Genomic DNA, 20,859 nt, shown 5'->3' with positions numbered 1-20,859 from the left:
AATGTTCCTGATTTATGTAAATGATATGGTAGATGGAATGAACAGTTATGCAAGTCTGTTTGCTGATGATGTAAAGATCTTGAGGAAGGTAGAGGTTGAGGAGGATTGTATAATGGTGCAGGAGGATCTGGATAGGATACATGATTGGAGCTGGATGTGGGAAATGAAATTCAATGCAAAGAAATGTAAAATATTGGAAATGGGTAAAAGTACTAAGAGGCCATCACTGAATTATTTGATGGGTAATGAATCAATCATAAAAGTAAAAGAAGAGAAAGATTTGGGAGTGCTGGTCCAGGATAGTTTGTCACCTGAAAAACACATTAACAAGGCAGTTAGAGGGACGTATAAACTTTGACTAATATAAGAGTAGCATTTCATCACATGGATGAGGAGATGACGAAAAAATTGATAGTGGCCATGATCCGCCCCAGGCTAGAATAATCAGTGGTAGTGTGGTCCCCACACAAAAAGAAAGATATAAACAAGATTGAGAGAATACAAAGAACAGCAACCAAGATGGTCCCCAGTCTGGCAGATCTGTCATACAGGGAGAGGCTGGAAAAGCTGGATTTGCCTTCCTTAGAGGAAAGGAAAAAGAGGGGAGACATGATTGCAGTGTTTAGGACCATGATAGGAGTAGATAAAATTGACAAAGAAGATCTGTTTTTATGGGATAAGAGAGTAACAAGAAGACATCGAATGAAACTGAAGAAGTCAAGCTGCTTGAAGGATATCAAGAAATATAGTTTTCCTTATAGATGTACAGACTTATGGAATAGCCTGGACAAAGAGATCGTCCAGTCTAAAAACTTAAACGAGTTTAAAGCTAAATTTGACTTATTGAGAAACAGAGACGGGACCCCACGAGCGTAGCTCATTTCCTGTATATCACAATTAGGTATATTAGGTAAATACATAAGTATTTGGAACAACTTAGATGAAGAGGTGGTGCAGGCGAAAAACATTCATGTGTGTAAAAGTAGACTAGATAAATGTGGATATGGAGACAGGACAACACTAGCATTGCTCAATTCCTGTATACTACAAATAGGTAAATACACACTTTCTCTCTAACATCTACATATGTACAGTAATCCCTCGATAATCCTATGTAATAAAGCGAAAGGCGTATTCGGATATGGACAAAATCTGGATGCAGAGCAATATTCTGTACTCTACCTATACCCAACCTATATGTACAGTACCCCTTCTATTTGTGGCAGTGTTCTCCGGTCTTTTCGCCATGTAGATATCAAAACACACATGGGAATATCCAATATAAGGCTAGACACCAAGACAATGCATAAACAACAAAAATCTACAAAAAAAATAAGTGAAGACGACGGTTGCAAAATGAAATTTAACCCTCTTGGGAACTGTAAGTTTTCAATAAATTTCTGGGACTTCAAGAGCCGAGAACCCAGCTATGGCCGCATCTGCACACACAAAAATAAACGTTTCCATGACCAGATTTGCCGCCGGAAATTGATTATACTGGTATAAATTGCATACCATCATCTTTGTTGGTGTTTATGCTGTAAGATAAGCTAATAAAAACACACAAAACTGATGAGTAGAAGTACAGAAATGCAGTGAGAATACACTCATTCAAGAGTAAAAATTCATTCATTCATTCATTGCCAGACGCCATGTATCCCGAACGGGGTGTCCAAGGGCTTAGAGTTAATTGTTTTACAGGGAGGGGCACTAATCCTCTACCAACCCCACTTGACACGTAGGGAGAATGTTATGCCAACAGCATCTGGTGTTCCCAGGCGGTCACCCATCCAAGTAATAACCAGACCCAACGTTGCTTAACTTCGCTGATCGGACGGGAAGCGGTGTACTCAATGTGGTATGGCCGTTGACATATATTCCCAACATCGTAGTGCAAAATTTTGCCCGTACAGTGCAACAGCTATGCATATGTCTAGAGGCAGAATTTCACGAGCATTCTCCTGGCGTTTTCGGAATTTCAGTATGACTAATAGTATTTGATGAAATCACCAAAAACTAAAAAAAAATTGCTCTTGGGATACAGGGAGGTAAGTGGTGGGAGACCAGGCAGGCAGCGCACTAAGCAGGGGTAGGGGAGGGAGGGTGGAGGATAGGAAGGGAGACACACTTGGCAGCACTGAGCATGGAGAGGGATGGAGGAGGGATGTGAGGGGGGGGAAGTGAGGGCGGCTGGGGGACTTTGACCATTTGGTGAGGAGACGGACAGGCGTTTTGCATTACCTCTTGAATCTGATGCTATCTTACTGCTTTATTCATCAAACTCCAAGTGATTTTACTGAGCTTTGGAAAGACCTCTTGTAGTGAAAGATAAATGATGACAGTAGCTAACCCCTTCAGTTTGAAAAGACTGTTCAGTGCTGAGCTTAATTATCTGTAAGTAGCACAGATAAAATAAATATTATATTACATTGAATGTGTTGTCATCTTCCAAGACCTCCTTGATGCTCTTCACCCACAGGTACTGTTGGAAGGGAGGCAACACCATTTAATATTGCAATGTGTAGAGGTCAGGTGTGTTATACAATAGTCCTTCTATAAATTCTAGGTGGGTAGCACAGAGGATCTTTTTCAAACAATGTTTGAAGGCCAGTATTAAGGGTGGTACTGGGCACTGGTGTGAAACTTTTGTTTATTTTCCCTTTTACAGTAATTTTTTTTTTTTTTTTTTTTTTTTTTTTTTTTTTTTTTTAAGGCAGAGTTGGAATTCACTGTAATGGTTTTTCACCCAGTGCATGACCAAGGTTGTGTACAAGTAAATGGCAAATACAGTAAAACCTCAATATAACGGACTTCAGTAGACTGTAATTCGCTTTTATCGAACTCGAGGAGCTATCGGACTAAATTCCTATATGTCAGAAAAAGTCCGATAAAGCCAGAAGCAGTCCGGACTGCCTGACCACTTCAGCTATGTTCACCACAATAAGGTAAATAAAAGACATGTTTATCAGTGTACAGTACAGTATTATTATATATATTACACCATTTGATTAATGTAGTGAAGTTATAACACAGTACAGTACCACAATGGTAGTCAAAACAGTTTAAAAACACAATCCATACTAATGTCTGATATATCGGAAAAAGTCTGGATTAGCAGGGGAAAGTCCAGATGTCGCTTTTATTGGAATTTCGCATTTTTTGGAATGGTTTGGGCCCCAATTAGTCTGTTATAGTGAGGTCTTACAGTACTGCACAGGGGTAATTTTTTTGAGATTCTGACGTCAGACTGAAGACCTGTTTGTACAAATGTTTAGAGTTGCTGTATTAGGAGTGTTGAAATTCAGGTTTATATGTAACTGAATTTTGGTCTTTTGACTGAGAAACGTGTCCCTCAGGGGAAAAACTGTCTTGCATCAGCCAAAAAAAAATGTGTGCTCTACAAGCAGTATAAGGGTTAATTGAGATTACTGTAGTTTTAAATGTGTGTTTGTTTTATGCTGTGTTTTATGAAAATTTCTATATCAGTAATTTGCTACAACTTCAGTACTTTCCCTCTTTTGTCCTTTAAATACCAACACATGTGATGTACAGTTTCTGGATTCCTCCACTGAAGTGCCTTAGGTAACTGTGTATTAAGTAATCATGTACAGTATAAATTGTCTTGTACTGTACATTCATAGTAATTGTGTCTGTAAATCTTGGTTTAACCCATAACCTATTCCCTGTTTAATTACATCTAGATGAATGAATTACAGTAAATACTCCTTTCTCCAATGCAGCATGTACTGTACTGTACACAACCACTCTGCCAGTAATTTCAGTATAATTATTCTTTGTCTTGAGTTGGCCTTGTCTTACTCCATGTTATAAAGGTATCCCTGGAGAGATGGTAGAAGGATACAACTACAGAGTACCTTTTGTGTGTGTGTGTGTGTGTATGTGTGTGTGTGTGTGTCTAAAGGAGAAAGGGCAATTCTTCTCTCATGATTTTGGTGTTTGAATGTGATAACCCCACTACACAGACCTTATGTTGCAAGTAATTTAATATTTACTGTGGCACTTCTTTTCTCCCCCAATCCATGTTCCTGTTATATACCCCAAGAAACTTGCTGTAGATTTTTGCAACCTGTATGAACATTAAATATTGGGTTAAAAAGGTGAAGTATTTAATTTCTTTCAACAGTCAGTCCTTGAGGATGCCTTGAGGTGTAGCTTTTCAGTCATCTCAAGACACTATCTCTCTACCCTAGCCCCTTCAGTCTTATGACATTTTTGTAATATAGTCTTAATGCTACTACATGATTTTAGTCAGTTAAGGAAAGCTTCTGTGTGAAGAAGAGGTTATGGTGGTGCTGTCTAACCCCTGCAGCTCCAGAAAGCTTCCCTGAGTTTAAAAAAATTATCTAATCACAACCAAATAAATGTGTGTGTGTATTTACCTATTTGTAGTATACAGGAATTGAGTGATGCTCGTGTTGTCCTGTCTCCATATCCACATTTATCTAGTTTACTTTTACACACATGAATGTTTTTCTCCTGCACCACCTTTTGTCTAAGTCGTTCCAAATACTTATGTATTTACCCAATATACCTAATTGAGATACACACGAAATATGCTATGCTCGTGGGTTCCCATTGCTGTTTCTCAATAAGTCTAATTTAGCTTTAAACTCGTTTAAGTTTTTAGACTGGATGATCTCTTTGTCCAGGCTATTCCATAAATCTATACTTCTGTAAGGAAAGCTATATTTCTTGGTATCCTTCAAGCTGCTTGACTTTTTCAATTTCATTCCATGTCCTCTTGTTGCTCTCTTATCCCATACAAACAGATCTTCTCAGTCAATTTTATCTACTCCCACCATGGTCCTGAACACTGCAATCATGTCTCCCTTCTTTCTCCTTTCCTCTAAGGAAGGCAAATCCAGCTTTTCCAGCCTCTCTCTGTACGACAGATCTGCCAGACTAGGGACCATCTTGGTTGCTGTTCTTTGTATTATCTCAATCTTGTTTATATCTTTCTTTTTGTGTGGGGACCACACTACCGCTGCATATTCTAGCCTGGGGCGGATCATGGCCACTATCAATTTTTTCATCATCTCATCCATATAATGAAATGCTACTCTTATGTTAGTCAGGAGTTTATACGTCTCTCTAACTATCTTGTTAATGTGCTTTTCAGGTGACAAACTATCTTGGACCAGCACTCCAAGTCTTTCTCTTCTCTCATTTTAGTGATTAATTCATTACTCAACAGATAATTCATTGCTGGCCTCCTGGTACTTTTACCCATTTCCAATATTTTTGTGTGCGTGCGTGCATGTGTGTTCTTACCTAATTGTACTTACCTAATTGTGTCTCTACAGGAATAAGACAAGCTCGTACTGTCCCGTGTCTTAAACCATATTTATCGTACATATCCTTAAATTTGTGAATTGTTTTGGCACACACTATTTCATTCGGTAGTGCATTCCATTGATCAGTTGCTCTGTTTGGGAAACTGAATTTCCTTACGTCTTTATCACCTCTCTTCTTATGCAGTTTTTTGCAGTGTCCTCTTGCTGATGCTTCTCCATGTGTTAAGTAATCATTTATGTCCATTTTCTCCTTCCCTGATATGCACTTATATAGCATTATCATGTCACCTCTTTTCCTTCGCTCCTGTAGTGTTGGTAGATTCAGTTTATTTAGTCTTTCTTCGTAGCTTAGGTCCCTTAAGCTTGGTATCCATCTTGTAGCAGCCCTTTGAACTTTTTCAATCTTGTCTATGTGCTTTTTGAGATGAGGATTCCAGACTACTGATGCATATTCCAGGGTTGGTCTAATGAATGATGTTATTATCCTTCTTAGCATGTCTTCATTTATGTATGTGAATGCTGTTCTCATATTTGCAAGCAGTGTATACATGTTCCGTACTTTCTCGCTGATGTGGTCAGCCGGAGATAGTCTGTTACTGATGATCACACCTAGGTCTTTCTCTCTTTCTGATGTGTATAGGGTTTTATTTCCTAACTTATAATCCCAATCAGGTCTTTTTCCACTTTTACCAAACTTGATTACATGACACTTGTCCACATTGAATTCCATTTGCCATGTACTACTCCATTCATGAAGTTTATTTAATTCTTCTTGTAGCTCTTTACAAGAGTCTGTGTTAGTAATTCTCCTTTGTATTTTTGCATCATCTGCAAACATATTCAGAAAGCTTTCATTTCCAGTGTTACTGTTTATATCATTTATATACACTAAAAACATGATTGGTGCCAGCACTGAACCCTGTGGTACTCCACTAGTCACTTCTTTCCATGATGAGTAGTTTCCTCTTAGTACTGTTCTCATATCTCTTTTTATGAGAAAGTCTTGCATCCAACAAAACAGTTTGCCTTGAATTCCTCCTTGATGGTACAGTTTCCATAAAAGTGGTGTGGTACTGTGTCAAAAGCTTTCTTGAAATCTACAGTAAATAGATACTGTCCACCCATCCTTCCCTTTCCTGTATTGTGTTTGTTACTTTGTCATAGTAGCTCAACAGATTAGTAACACATGATTTTCCTTTTCTGAAACCAAACTGTCTTTCTGTTATCATACTGTGTTCTTCTAGATGATTTACCCAAGCTTTTCTTATAAGTTTTTCTAATACCTTGCTTACAACACTGGTCAGTGATACTGGTCGGTAGTTGAGTGGATTTTGTCTATTTCCTTTCTTGAATAAGGGGACAATATTTGCTTTTTTCCAAATATCAGGTAGTTTACCTTGACTCAAGGATTTCTTGAAAATTAAAAATAATGGTTTACTTAACTCCTTTGCACATTCTCGTAGTACCCAACATGAAATTTCATCAGGACCACTTGCTTTTCCTCTGTCTAATCTACTTAACTCCTCCTGTATTACTTTTTCTGCTATTTGTATATCTGGTAGTATGTGTGGACATGCATGTTCCACATAGTCCCTCTCAAAAATTTTTATCTTCTGTATAAAGTAATTGGAAATTCTTATTTAGTGCTTCACAAATATCCTTCTCTTGTGTATAAGTGATTCCCTCGTCCGTAATTGATTGTATTATATCTTTTACTTTGGTTTTGCTTCTGATATAGCTGTAAAACAGCTTTGGTTGATCACTACTTTTATTTTATTATATCCTCCTCAAACTGTTTTTGGGCTTCCCTCCTTATTCTTGTATAATCGTTTCTTGCCTGTTTGTAATTATTATACGCCCTTTCACTATTATGTCTTCTGTATCTATTCCACAACAAATCTCTTCTTTCTTTTGATTTTTTACATTCTGTATTGAACCATTTCTGTATTTTCTTATCTGCTTCTTTGTGCTGTGGGATGTACTTCTGGACTCCTATTTCATAAAATTCACAGAATTTTTTATATACAGCATTTAAATCTTGTCCTCTAAGCTCATTTTCCCAATCAACTTCTAAGAAATACTTCTTTAGGTCTTGATAATTTCCCTTTTTATAGTTTAGGCTCTTTTTGTAACTGTCATTGCTGTTTACTATGTCATATGCTATCCTGGAGTTATAATTTAGTACTGCATGATCGCTTTTGCCGAGTGGAGGGTGATATATTAAACTGTCAGTATCATTTTCTTGCCTAGTAAATATTAGATCTAGCACTGAAGGTACATCAAGTCCTCTTTTTCTGGTGGTTTCCCTCACATGTTGCATTAGGAAGAACTCTTGTACAAGATCCAGGAGCTTTTGGTCCCAACAGCTTTCTTGGTTAATTATGTCTAGAGTATTCCAATTTATATTTGTATTGAAATCCCCAGTTAGTATAATTCTTTCTGATTTCTCTTCCATTTTATGTAGTAATGATCTTAAACTCTGAATTGTCCTCTCTGCCAGGTCCTTATATTCATCTCTTTCCCATGTGTTTGATCTGGGTGGCATGTACAAATTGGCTACAATTACTTTACCTTCAGATGTGTTGATCTCTACTGCAATCAGTTCTGCTTGTGATGGTATATCTAGTTTTATTTCATTGACTTTTAGATTTTTCTTAGTTAATATTATAATTCCTCCTCCTTTTTTTAAATTTCTGTCTCTTCTCCATACATTGTATTCCTCTAAGTTTAGTATGTCATTGGATATCCTTGGTGTTAATTTTGTTTCAGTTAGGCATATTATTTGTGGTTCATTTTCTCTGACATAATCATTCATCTCTAGTAATTTAGATACCATTCCATCCACATTTGTGTACATCAACTTTATCATCTTGTTTATATACTTGTCATGACATGGTTCTACTACCTTCCTCCTTTTTATTCCATCCTGTTTGTGTACCACTTTCGTACCTGCAATCCTATTCTATCTATCTATCTATTGCCAGACGCCTCAGTCCCGTTTGGGGTGGCCACAAACAAATCGCCTCCAAGTCGCCCTGTCCCCCGCCATTTCACTCCCCTGCTCCCAACTCACACACCCCTCTCTCATATACCTCTCCACCCCATCCCTCCATCTCATCCTCGGCCTCCCCCTCCCTCTTTCCCCCTCCACCTCACTCACATACACTCTCTTCGTCAGTCTTTCACCCTCCATCCTCTCCACATGGCCAAACCACCTCAGTATGTTCCTCATAAAACTTCCTATCACATCCACATCAACACCACAACGCTCCTTTATATCCTCATTCGTCAGCCTGTCTCTCCATGTGACTCCACAGGCTCCTCTTAAATAACTCATTTCCACTGCTCTCACTCTTGACTTGTGTCCTTCCAACAACGTCCAAGCTTCACTTCCGTACGTTAGAGTTGGTATCACAATACTGTCATGTAGTAACTTTTTCACTTCCATGCTCACTTCCCTGTTTCTTATCACTGCTTTCAAAGAACCAGCAACCTTTCTTCCCTGCTGTACCCTTTCAAGCACTTCACCCTCCAAACCTCCATCCTTACTCATCACACTACCCAAGTACATAAACGTACTCACATTTTCCAATTCCTCACCATCCAACCTCGCTGTACATTCACTGACTTCACCTCTCTCAAAGACCATCACTTTACTCTTCCCTACATTCATCTTTAGATTCCGTTTCTTACACACTCTCCCAAACTCATCCACCAAGCCTTGCAGCTCCCCTTCGTCTTCACTCAACAACACAGTATCATCTGGAAACAACAGCACAGGGAGTTTCCAAACACTATCCTCTCTCACCAGGGCCACTCCAACATCCACTACCCTACCTTGTACCTCTTTTATTACCCCATCCATGTACAGATTGAACAACCATGGAGACATGACACATCCCTGTTTCAACCCAACTTTCAAAGAGAAAAATTCACTTAGTTCACCATCCACACGCACTGCAGCCTTCGCACCATCGTACATACTCTTCACAGCATTCAACAACTTCCCATCTACTCCATATATTCTTAACACTTTCCACAATCCTAGTCTATCCACCCTGTCATATGCTTTCTCCAAATCCATGAAAGCCGCATACAACTTCTTTCCCTTCTCTAGAAACTTTTCCACTAAAGATCTGAGAATGAATATCTGATCTACACAACCTTTTCCCTTCCTAAAGCCTCCCTGTTCTTCTCCAACTAATTCCTCTGTTCTTTCTCTAACTCTGTCAATAAGTATCCTACCATACACTTTTCCTATTATACTAAGAAGACAAATGCCCCTATGATTACCACACACTTATTTTTCCCCTTTTCCTTTGTACAAGGGAATAATTATACCTGACTTCCAATCCTCAGGGACTCTACCTTCCTCCCAGGCCAATCTGCACATCTTCCACATCCATTCTACTACTATCTCTCCCCCATGCTTCAGCATTTCACCACACACTCCATCAATTCCTGGGGCTTTCCCTGATTTAACTTTCTTCATTGCTTCCACAACTTCTATCCTACTGATTTCTTCCTGTCTTCTCACCTCCCTCCTTCTCCCAGCCATTCCCCAGCCACTTATACTCGCATTACTTCCATCCTCCACGTTCAACAATTCCTTAAAGTGTTCTCTCCATCTGCTCACTTTTTCTCCCTTCTCCACTAGTAATCTACCATTTTTATCTTTCACTCCCCTGCTAACTTCACTTCCACCCTGTCTTACTCTTTTCACCTCTCTCCAGAACATTTTCTTACAGTCCCTCCACTTTACACTCAAATTCCTTCCAAATTCCTCATCCACTCTCTTCTTACTCTCTCTTACTAATCTTTTCACCTCTCTCTTTCTTTCTACATATCTCTCTCTCTTCCGCCTCTCAACCTCTTCCACGCCCCTATTCCTCATCCATTCATTGTATGCTTTCTTCTTTTGTGCCATAGCCTGTTTCACCTCTTCAGTCCACCACGCTGTTCCTTGCACCCCCCTCCGTCTTCTCTTCCTTCCACACACCACATCACATGCTGCACATATTTCTTCTGTAAATATTCTACACACACCTTCCACGTCCCCCATCTGCTCCAATTCATATTTGCCCAATCGTTCCTCCACTTCTCTCTTATACTCTGCCTTTTTCTCATCCTTTTGTAACCTTTCCACTCTCCTTGCAACTACTCCTTCCTCTCGTCTTTCCCTTCTTCTGTTCCTCCATCTTATTTGGACTTTAATTCTGGCCACCACCAAGTAGTGGTCAGAAAGTCCACTCCCCCAACCTCTATAAACTCTTGCATCCAATATACATCTTCGCATCCTTTCATCCACACACACATAATCAATCATTGCCTTTCTTTCATTCAGTTCACCACCCACCCTTCTCATCACTCGCCATGTATACCTGTGGATCATTTTATGCCTGAAGAGGGTATTGGCTATCACCAACCCCCTCCCAGCACAAATGTCCACTAACGCACTGCCATTCTCATCTATCTCAGCAGGCACACCCCACTCACCAACTATTCCATCCACCTTCACATTCCCAACTTTACCATTCATATCACCAATCAAAAACACTCTCTCATTCCTTCCAAACTTTTCCATGCACACTTCTACATTTGTCCAGAACTCTTCTCTCACTCTTCTAGCACGATCTTGCGTTGGTGCATACACACACACAATCGCCCACATTTGTATTCCAACTTTCAATTTTACCCACACAATCCTTGATCCAACTGATCCATATTGTCTTATGCTCCTCTTCCATCTTTTACTCACAACTATACATACTCCTTCCTTTGCCCTCTCATTCTCACCTACTCCTGCACATATACCCCATCCATACTCCCATTCTCTCCTATTACTTTGTAAAAAAAATTTCTTCTCCTTTTCTGATCTTCCGTAATTTTTTGTTTTTGCTTCCTCCCTTTTCTCTTTCAGTAATTCCAGTTCCTCTTGTGTTAGGCATCTTTTTATCCATACATTTTTGAACTCCTCTTTTTCCATAAGATTCTTTGCATTTTTTAGTATCTCTTCCACAGTGTTTACACTCTGGAAAGTCACCTTTAGAGGTCTTGTCTTGCTTTTCTCATATTTCCCTAACCTTTTGTGTTCCTCTATGTCTTTACTACAGATTTCCTCTGATACTTCCTTCAATAAGCTCATTACATTTGCCATCTCCTTTTTGTCTCTTGTGATCTTGTTTTTTACTTCTTCCTCTTCTATACCAGTGATTACTATAGATTTGTTTATATCTACTGAATCTCTGACTAACTTCGGATTGTTTTGGATTATTCTTTTCACTTCCTTTTTAATGCTTTTTTCCTCCACCCTTGTTTCTAAGTCTTTCTTTACTTTCACCATTTCAGCATACGTGGTTTCCACATCATTTTTGTAGCTTTGCACAGCTTCATTCACCTGTGTTATCTTCTCCTCAATATCACTGCTCTGGTCAATAAGACTGCTTACTTGCCTAATTGTCTCTGTATCATTTTTTAACTCTTCCATAACTCTCTCGTGATTGACTACTGTACTTGCCATTTCACTCATTTTCTTCCTAAGTGTACTCATTTCCACTGTTAGTTCACTGATGGTTGTGTCTTTCTTATTGGCCTCCCTTTCTAGTTTTTCTATTTCTTCCTTTTGCAAGTGCGTCTGCTTCTGTATTTCATCAATTTCATTTTTGAAAGCCATTTCTAGTTTCTGTACACGTTCAACCAGTCTATTGTGTGTCTCCACTTCAACCAGTTCTTGGTAGAAATCATCATTTTGCTTTTTACTTTTATCCCTTTTCTTTTCCAAATTTGCTTTACTAAAGTATGTATCCATTTTGCAATACGAAAAGTGCAAAGTATATACTTACAATCCCTGTGTTGTTGTAGTCTAAACAAACCTCAGATGACTCAGCATATTCTTTCGTCTTGTTTTTCTTTCCTGTTTGAACAAGTCTTGTTTAAACTTATTATTTTTTTCCTTTTAATAATGAGAAATCATTTAGTCTAACCTAGTACAGAGCTTGACTCATGCAAAGATTCTAATTTATGTAATGCCACTGGCCGTGTTGGTTCGGTACGGAGCGCCAATGTCGCACGTCCTACTCGGTTGTGTGTGTGTGTGTGTGTGTGTGTGTGTCATCAGACTGAAGAAGTTATGGTGATGGGAAAAATGATCACACTTCTTGTCTCAAGCTAAAATGCCTCACAGGTCAGCAACCTTCCCCAGTGTTGTTGATGTGCTTCCCACACTTCCTCCATGCACCACACAAAATCCCATTTATGGTGGTTTGCCTTCCTAGATCCATAACAGAAAAAGAAGTAACTGTGCAGAGGAAGTGGAAAGTAGAGCAGTACAGGGAAGTAAAGTGTCAGGTGCTAAGAAGGCCTTGACACCAAACAGAATTGTGAGTATTATAACTGTGAGAGCTTTGCATGAAGGTGTTTTAGTGGCCATATTTATGATGTGGCAGGAGACCCCCCAAAAAATAAAAAGAAAAGAAAAGAAAAAAATAATTAAGGATTGTGTATATTACACTGGGTGGATAGATTAAATAAAGTGATTCATGAAACTATGGAGTAAGGAAGTCTGTTGATATGATAATAGGGTAGAAAAAGGGTGCTAAAGAATATACAGTCATTTGGTGAGAACAGATGTAGGTAGGGTGGCTTAGATGACCAGAGGATATATCTACAGACCAAGAGGCAGAAGCTTGGTTCCTCAACGAACAGAAAAAAGGAGATGGGGTACAGTACTTGCCTGAGCAGATACAGAATGCTGACATGACAGGCCTCTCCTGTAAGAAAATACCGATGGACCATACACATTAGCTATGCAGGGCAGGGAGAAGTCCTTGGCAAGACCACTACATCTCTCACAAGAAATACACTCCTCTCATGCGAGCTCCAACTGCCAGCCTTACGGTTATGAGGTGCGAGCACTTTCACTAAGCTATTCTGGCCTCTTATCATTTTACAGAAGTCTGTAGCCAAATCCGTAACTAATAGTCATGTTTTGGCACCTGGTGGATTATTGGGTAATTATTGCGCTCCAATCGGATTGAGCCAGTGAAGGTTTATATCCAAGGAGTGGTTGGGGTTGTTTGCTCATGTAATGCCACTCAGGGATGAGTGAGGCTGGTCACTCATCTTAAATGTCGAGACCAACTGCCTAGCCCCGGGCTCCTACGCTCCTCTTGGGGCAATGTAGGATTGGATGATGGATGGATGGATGTAGCCAAATTCGTAACTAATAGTCATGTTAAGTTATGCTGGTTGAAACATAAACTAACCATTATATTTGCTTTCATAAGTAAATGTAACAAGCATTGGCTTTTCAATTTCAAACTTATGCAAAATGTACTGTTGACTTCCACTGCAAATCTAATGTAAAAAGGATTATCTGGTTGAACACTATACTCTTTTTGCACTAATGGGGATCACTCTCCTTCATGAATGCTGATATGTACTAAAAGAATACATTAGAACCAGAACATGATGTTGACTAGGTGTAAAATTGCCTTATCACCATCTTGAATGTTGAGCTGTAACAAGACATTACAGGCAGTGCTTATAAGTAGTCTACCATGACCTGATGACAACACAGGGCTGTACTGTATTCTAAAGGCTAAGGAAGGTACCTAATACTTCTTACTTAGCAATTTATTTTTAGAGATGACTGGCTAAAATCCTTTTTTACGTTATTTATATAAGCAAATGTTCTGGAAGGAGGTAGAGTTAGTCAGGGTGATAAAAAAGTTAGTAGGGGAGTCAAAGACAAAAATGGGAGATCGATAGTGGAGAAGGGAGAAAAAGTAAGCAGATGGAGAGAACACTTTAAGGAATTGCTGAACATAGAGAATGAAAGTAATGCAAGTATAAGTGGATGAGGAATGGCTGGGAGAAGGAATGAGATGAGAGGGGGTAAGAGATGAGGAGGATGGAAGCAGTGGAAACAATGGGAAAAGTCACAATGAGGGAAGCCCCAGGAATTGATGGATTGTGTGGTGAAATGTTGAATCATGGGGGAGAGATAGTAGTAGAATGGATGCGAAAGATGTGCCGATTGGTCTGGGAGGAAGGCAGAGTCCTGGAGGATTGGAAGTCAGGTATGATTATGAAAGAAGTGTGTGGTAATCATAGGGACATTTGTCTCCCTAGTGTACTGTAATAGGAAAAGTTTATGGTAGGATACTTATTGATAGAGTTAGGGAAATACCAGAGGAATTAGCTGGAGAAGAACAGGGAGGTTTTGAGAAGGGAAGAGGTTGTGTAGATCAGATATCCTAAGGTCTTTAGAGGAAAAGTTTCTAGAGAAGTGAAAGAAGTTGTATGTGCCCTTCATGGATTTGGAGAAGTATATGACAGAATGGATAGGCAAGGAATGTGGAAAATGTTAAGAATATATGGAATAAATGGAAAGCTGTTGACTGCTGTGAAGAGTATGTATGAGGGCACTAGGTGTGAAGTGTGTGTGGATGGTCAACTGAGTGAATTTTTCTGTCTGAATATTGGATTGAAACAGGGATGTGTCATGTCTCCATGGTTGTTCATCCTGTATATGGATGGGGTTATAAAAGACATACAAGGTAGAGCAGTGGATGTTGGCATGGCCTTAATGAGATAGGGCAGTGTTTGGAAACTCCCTGTACTGTTGTTTGCAGATGATAGCCTACTGTGTTGTTAAGTGAAGACAAAGGGGAGCTGCAAGGCTTGGTGAATGAGTTTGAGAGTTTGTTTAAGAAATGGAATCCAAAGATTAATGTAGGGAAGAGTAAAGTTGTGGTATTCATGAGAAATTAAGCCACTGAATACACAGCAAAGCTGGATGGTGCGGAAATGGAAAGTATGAGTGCAATTAAGTACTTAAGTGGTGAGATGAGTAAGGATGGAAGTTCAGAGGATTAAGTGCTTGAAAGGGTACAACAAGGAAGAAAGGGTTCAGGCTTTTTGAAAGCAGTGATAAGAAAAAGGGAAGTGAGCATGGAAGTAAAAAAAGTTGCTGCATGATAGTTTTTTTTTTTTTTTTTTATGCGAGGAAGAAGGAACCAAAGGCCATGAGCCCGCAGTAACAGTTCCCTCCAAGAGAAAAACATAATACAATAGAGAGCCAAATTCAAGATCCGATCATTTTGAGATGCCTGGACACACTGCGTTTGAAAGACTGGAGATCATAGGCAGCAGGAAATACAGACAGAGGGAGACAGTTCCAGAGCTGACCTGTTGCATAAATGAAAGACTGGGAGTAACGGTTAACTCTTGCATTAGAGAGTTGGACAGAAAAGGGATGAGAGTTTGCTGCCAGACGGGTGCTACGCGCCCGTCGTAGAGGTGGAGGAATGCAAGCAGACAGTTCAGAGGAGCAGTGACCATTAAAGTAGCGATAGAAAAGAGATAAAGATGCAACAGTGCGGCGAAGAGACAGAGGTTGAAGGGAGTCAGTAAGAGGAGGAGAGTTAATGAGACGAAAAGCCTTTGACTCCACCCTATTGAGAAGAGCTGTATGTGAGGAGCCTCCCCACACATGAGAGTTGTACTCCACACAGGGGCGGATAAAACCCCTGTATAGAGTCAACAATTGTGCAAGGGTAAAGAAAGAGCAGAGTCGGCTTAGCACACCCAATCTCTTGGAAGCAGATTTTACAAGAGATGTAATATGATCTTTCCAAGATAAGTCCCGAGTAAATGAAACCCCATGCATGTTCAAGGATGATGCAGGATTAAGCTGAATATTATTAAACATTAGTGGGTATACCTGTGGAAGATTTTGACGGGTTGATAGGTGTAAGAACTGAGTCTTAGATGCATTAAAAAAAAAATATATATTATTTTTACCCCAGTCAGAGATACGAGCCAAGTCAGACATTAGGTGTGCCATAGCCTCATCCCTTGTTTGTTGAAGTAACTGTTGAGATGGGCGTTGCGGGAACCGAATGGAAAGGTGAAGGGTGGAGTCATCAGCGTATGAGTGGATAGGGTTAGATGTACAGCTTAGAAGATCATTGATGAATAAAAGGAAAAGAGTTGGTGATAGGACAAAGCCCTGAGGAACACCACTGTTGATAGATCTAGGAGAAGAACGATGGCCGTCTACAACAGCGGCTATAGGACGACCAGAAAGGAAGCTAGCGATGAAGGCACAGATAGAAGGATAGAAAGCGTAGGAGGGCAGTTTGGAAATTAAAGATTTATGCCAGACTCGATCGAAAGCCTTTGAGATGTCAAGTGCAATCGCAAAGCTTTCACCAAAGTCCCAAAAGGAGGATGACCAGGAGTCTGAAAGGTAGGTGAGAAGATCGCCAGTGGAGCATCCCAGACGGAACCCGTACTGACGATCAGAATGAAGGTTGTGATAGGAAAGATGCCTTAAAATTTTTCTATTGAGAATTGACTCTAAAACTTTTGAAATACAGGACGTTAAAGCAATTGGACGATAGTTGGCGGGTTGGGAGTGGTCACCCTTCTTTGGGACTGGCTGAATGAGAGCAAACTTCCAGCAAGAAGGAAAGGTACAAGTTGACAGACAAAGGCGAAAGAGTTTGCCTAGGCAGGGTGTAAGCATAGTAGCACAGTTCTTGAGAACAACAGGAGGGACCCCATCAGGTCCATATGCCTTGTTAGTACTGAGGCAGTGATGGCAGAAAATACATCAACTGAAGAAATTTTAATGTCAGCCATGAGGAAGTCAGAGGGGGGAAGTGATGGAGGAACAGCACCGGAATCGTCTAAGGTGGAATTGGAGGAGAAAGTCTGTGCGAAGAGATCTGCTTCATCAGTAGAAGAAATAGCTACAGAACCATCAGAGCAGAAAAGAGGAGGGAAGGATGATGAGGTAAAGTTGTTAGAAAGATTTTTGGCAAGGTGCCAGAAGGACCGGGAAGAATTCGAGTTGGAGAGTTGAGAGCATTTAGTATGGATGAAATTATTTTTAGCAGAGCGAAGAACAGACTTAGCATGATTCCGGGCAGAAACGTAAAGATGATGTGATTCAGGGGTGGGTTGGCTCCGGTACCTTTTGTAGGCCCTCTCCTTGTTGCGGACAGCATTAGAACAAGCGTGATTAAACCAAGGCTTTCTTGCGTTAGTCAAAGGATATGAGAAAGGAATGTATGCTTCCATGGCCGAGAGAATAACCTCCGTAATGCGCAAGGCACACTCAGATGGCTCACGGCCATGGAAGCAATAATCATTCCAGGGAAAATCAAAGAAGTACTGCCTGAGGGCCTCCCAGTCCGCGGCTCCAAAATGCCACAGACGACGTTTCCCTGGAGGGTCCACAGGCCGTACTGGAGTGATAGGACAGGTTAAGGTAATAAGGTTGTGATCGGAGGAGCCCAACGGAGGGAAAAGATTAACAGAGTAAGCAGAAGGATTAGTTGTGAGGAAGAGGTCAAGTATGTTGGAGCTCCAAGGCGGTCAGGGATACGGGTAGGGTGCTGTACAAGCTGCTCTAGGTCATTAAGGATAGAAAAGATGTAGGCTTGTTCACCAGGTGGATCCGTGAAAGGAAAGGATAGCCAAAGGTGGTGGTGAACGTTGAAATCTCCTAGAATGGAGATTTCAGAGAAAGGAGAAATGGATAGAATGTGTTCCATCGTAGAAGTAAGATAGTCGAAGAATTTTTGATAGTCAGTAGAATTGGGGGAAAAGTAAACAGCACAGATATATTTAGTCAGAGAATGACAGGAAAGCTGAAGCCAGAGTGTAGAGAATTCAGAAGAATCGAGTTCTGGAACACGAGAGTAAGATAAGTCGTTGTGTATATATACACAACAGCCACCTTTGGCTTTGAAATGAGTATAGAGAAAGTAGGAGGATACAGAAAAGGGTTTGCTGTCATTTGCCTCAGACAGCTGAGTCTCCGTTAGAAAAAGAAGGTGAGGTTTAGAGGAGGAGAGGTGGTGCTCAACAGAGCGAAAGGCCGCGAATGTTGCAGAAATGAAGAAGAAGAGAGTCAGACAGTGGTTCCAGGCATCTCGAGTCATCACCGGGAGAGGGGCGGATGGTGGGGGTATTTATGGTCCCCCCTCCCCTGGGGACTCCGAGGCTTGGTAAAGAGACGCCATTGGTTAAATTTTGAATAGGAAGTGTAGTGTGTGCTGTGCATGTAGTTTGGTGTAGATAGTTAGAGAAATTGTACTGGAGAGCTTGCTGGCCTACTCTCTGTGTAACTGAGACTCTGAAAAAGTTCAGCAAAGGGGGATGGTCAGGAACTAGTCCTGAGGGCTGATGAAACGGGAGCTCCAGGACTCCCTGTCATCAGCTTTCCATCCACCTCGGGAGTACTGCCCTGCTCGACTGGTGCTACAGTCTACTCCTCAGTATTGTGATATCAACTCTAATATATGGAAGTGAAGCTAGGACCTTGTTGGAAGTCAAGAGTGAGAGCAGTGGAAATGAGTTACTTGAGCATGTGGAGTTACATGGAGAGACCGACTGACAAAAGACGAAGTGAAGGTGCGTTGTGGTGTAGAAGTGGACGTAAAAGCGTTAGGGGTAATACATTGAGGTGGGTTGGCCATGTGGATTAAATGGAAAACGAGAGACAAACAAGGAGAGTGTATGTGTGGTGGAGGGGGGAGAGGGAGGGAGAGACTGAGGATGAGATGGAGGGATGGTCTGGGGAGGAATATGAGAAAGGGGTGTGTGAGCTGGGAGGAAGGCATCAAAATGGCAGAGGACAGGGCAACATGGAGGCAAATTGTAACGTCTTGTGTTTGATTGGCCACAGCGGACACAAACCGTGGGGAAAGGTATGGCTGGCCTCAACAGATGCAGGCAAAGTGACCGAGTTTAATTGGACCAATGGGTAATTAACCAGTGGCAGATGGAAGATACTCCAGTATTTCAATTTTTCTTTGCACTGGAACATTACGTTCTGTAAGAACTTCCCCATCGTCTCAAGGAATAATGAATGACATACAATAAAGCGCAGTCGTAAATAAGAATGTTAAAGGGGGGAATAACATGTTCTAGTCAGTATTTCTTTCATGACAGAATTACTAGCATTTTTTTCCAGGTTTCTCTTTTATAGTATGCAATGTTTCCATCTGTTATGCTGAGTGTTTTTAGGCCGACTCCTCGTACTAGAAACACTAGCTACTGAGCGGGGTCCTCTTTCCGGACCGGAAGTAAAGCACTAGCAAAAGAACAGGACATAAAAAAACTAGGCAGTCCACCTTTAACACATCTATTACCTTAATTCTAACACCGTGACAATATTACATAGAATGATATTCTGGACAGGGGATACAGATACACAAGGTTACGTTAAGATAGCACGGGATGTTCACACACACTGTAATTACACTTTACAATGGGTTAGGGCTTTATAAGTGGATGTGACTGTCTTTCATTAAAGTCCAAAAGGTCTTAGTGCACTGGTACAATAGGGATGTATAGGCTTAATGGTCCAGGGGAGGAATATTACTATAAAAGAACAGGGGGAGCAGATCACTATAATTTACTGGCTGGGCTGGGCTCGGCGCGGCGACTCTCGCCCGCGCGTGCACTGGTAAGGGGGAACTCCTCTATTCTGGGCTGGGGGAACAACACTACTGTAGATTCACGGGCCCAGAATTTATAGTCTTTAATCAAGGGAAAGTAATCACGGGCACTTATAGATGGGATCCCTCTTATTCACTCTGTCACTGTATCACTGTCCCTGTCTCACTTCCTCGGATGTAGGAGGGAATGTCACTAATCCTGCCCGATTTTCTGGGGCGATATCACTCTGTCACTTTGAGTGGACCTCCGAGGGCTCTACCCGTGGCGGGAATCACCGTACCCGCTGGGGGGAGACCCGACCCGGGTCCGATCCACTGAGGCGTAGCAGGGAGACCCTCTTGCCTGGGGTCTCGACCTGTTGTAGACCCTCCTCTCTGGTCCCGTTGTCACGGTGCAGGGAGACCCTCTTGCCTGGGGTCTCGACCTGTTGTAGACCCTCTTCTCAGGGTCCCGTCGTAGTGGTGCAGGGAGGCCTGTCTATGTGGGGCCTCGACCTGTTGTTGTGGCCCTCAGGACTGGAGCCAAACAGGTGGAGCAGTCGTGTCTGGCGTCCGAGGTTCTGCGGCAGGAGGAGGACAGCGTTGGTAGGCTGCTGGGCTCGCCTGGGGGTCCGGGGACTGTGGAGGTCTGTCAGGGGATGCGCCGTCAGGTGTGGGCTGCGGCCTCGTCTCCTGCTGGTGCCTGGGGGAGACAAGAATCTCCCGGGAGTGGGAGGTAGGTCCCGACTGGGACTGGGTCTTTGCTTGGGGGACACCTTCGGGGCAACTCTCCCGGGTGGTGTCCAGCTACTCCTGCAGGAGTTGGCTGAATATAGAGGACACACGGAGGCCGTGTTCTCTCTCTTACACAGGGAGGGTAGCACAGAGGCGACTCTCTCTCTTGTCTCCGACACAGCCGTGGCGCCAGGTCGATCGGCCCTGGGACCCACTTTTGGCTTTATACAAGGGGCTCTTACCCTTGGGGTGGCTAGGGGTGTTGGCTCCTTATAGTTCACTATTGGGCCTCCTGCCCTGTTTGTGATAGAGGATATTTCTCCCTCGTGTTCACTAAAGGACCTCCTGTCCTG

The 20,859-nt window shown here is 41.6% G+C and overlaps 1 non-coding gene across 1 annotated transcript; it reads right to left on the bottom strand.

Moving 5' to 3' along the window:
- Positions 1-1,753: 1,753 nt before the first annotated feature.
- LOC145417109 (5S ribosomal RNA) lies at positions 1,754-1,872 on the bottom strand. The gene has a single exon (XR_013900418.1). It is a non-coding gene; the product is annotated as a 5S ribosomal RNA (ribosomal RNA).
- Positions 1,873-20,859: the final 18,987 nt, after the last annotated feature.

Source organism: Coenobita brevimanus, chromosome 13, assembly GCF_032717465.1.
Source record: "Coenobita brevimanus isolate Jiangsu-jjx chromosome 13, ASM3271746v2, whole genome shotgun sequence".
Classification (NCBI taxonomy): Eukaryota; Metazoa; Arthropoda; class Malacostraca; order Decapoda; family Coenobitidae; genus Coenobita; species Coenobita brevimanus.
This window is presented reverse-complemented; position numbering and strand designations above follow the sequence as displayed.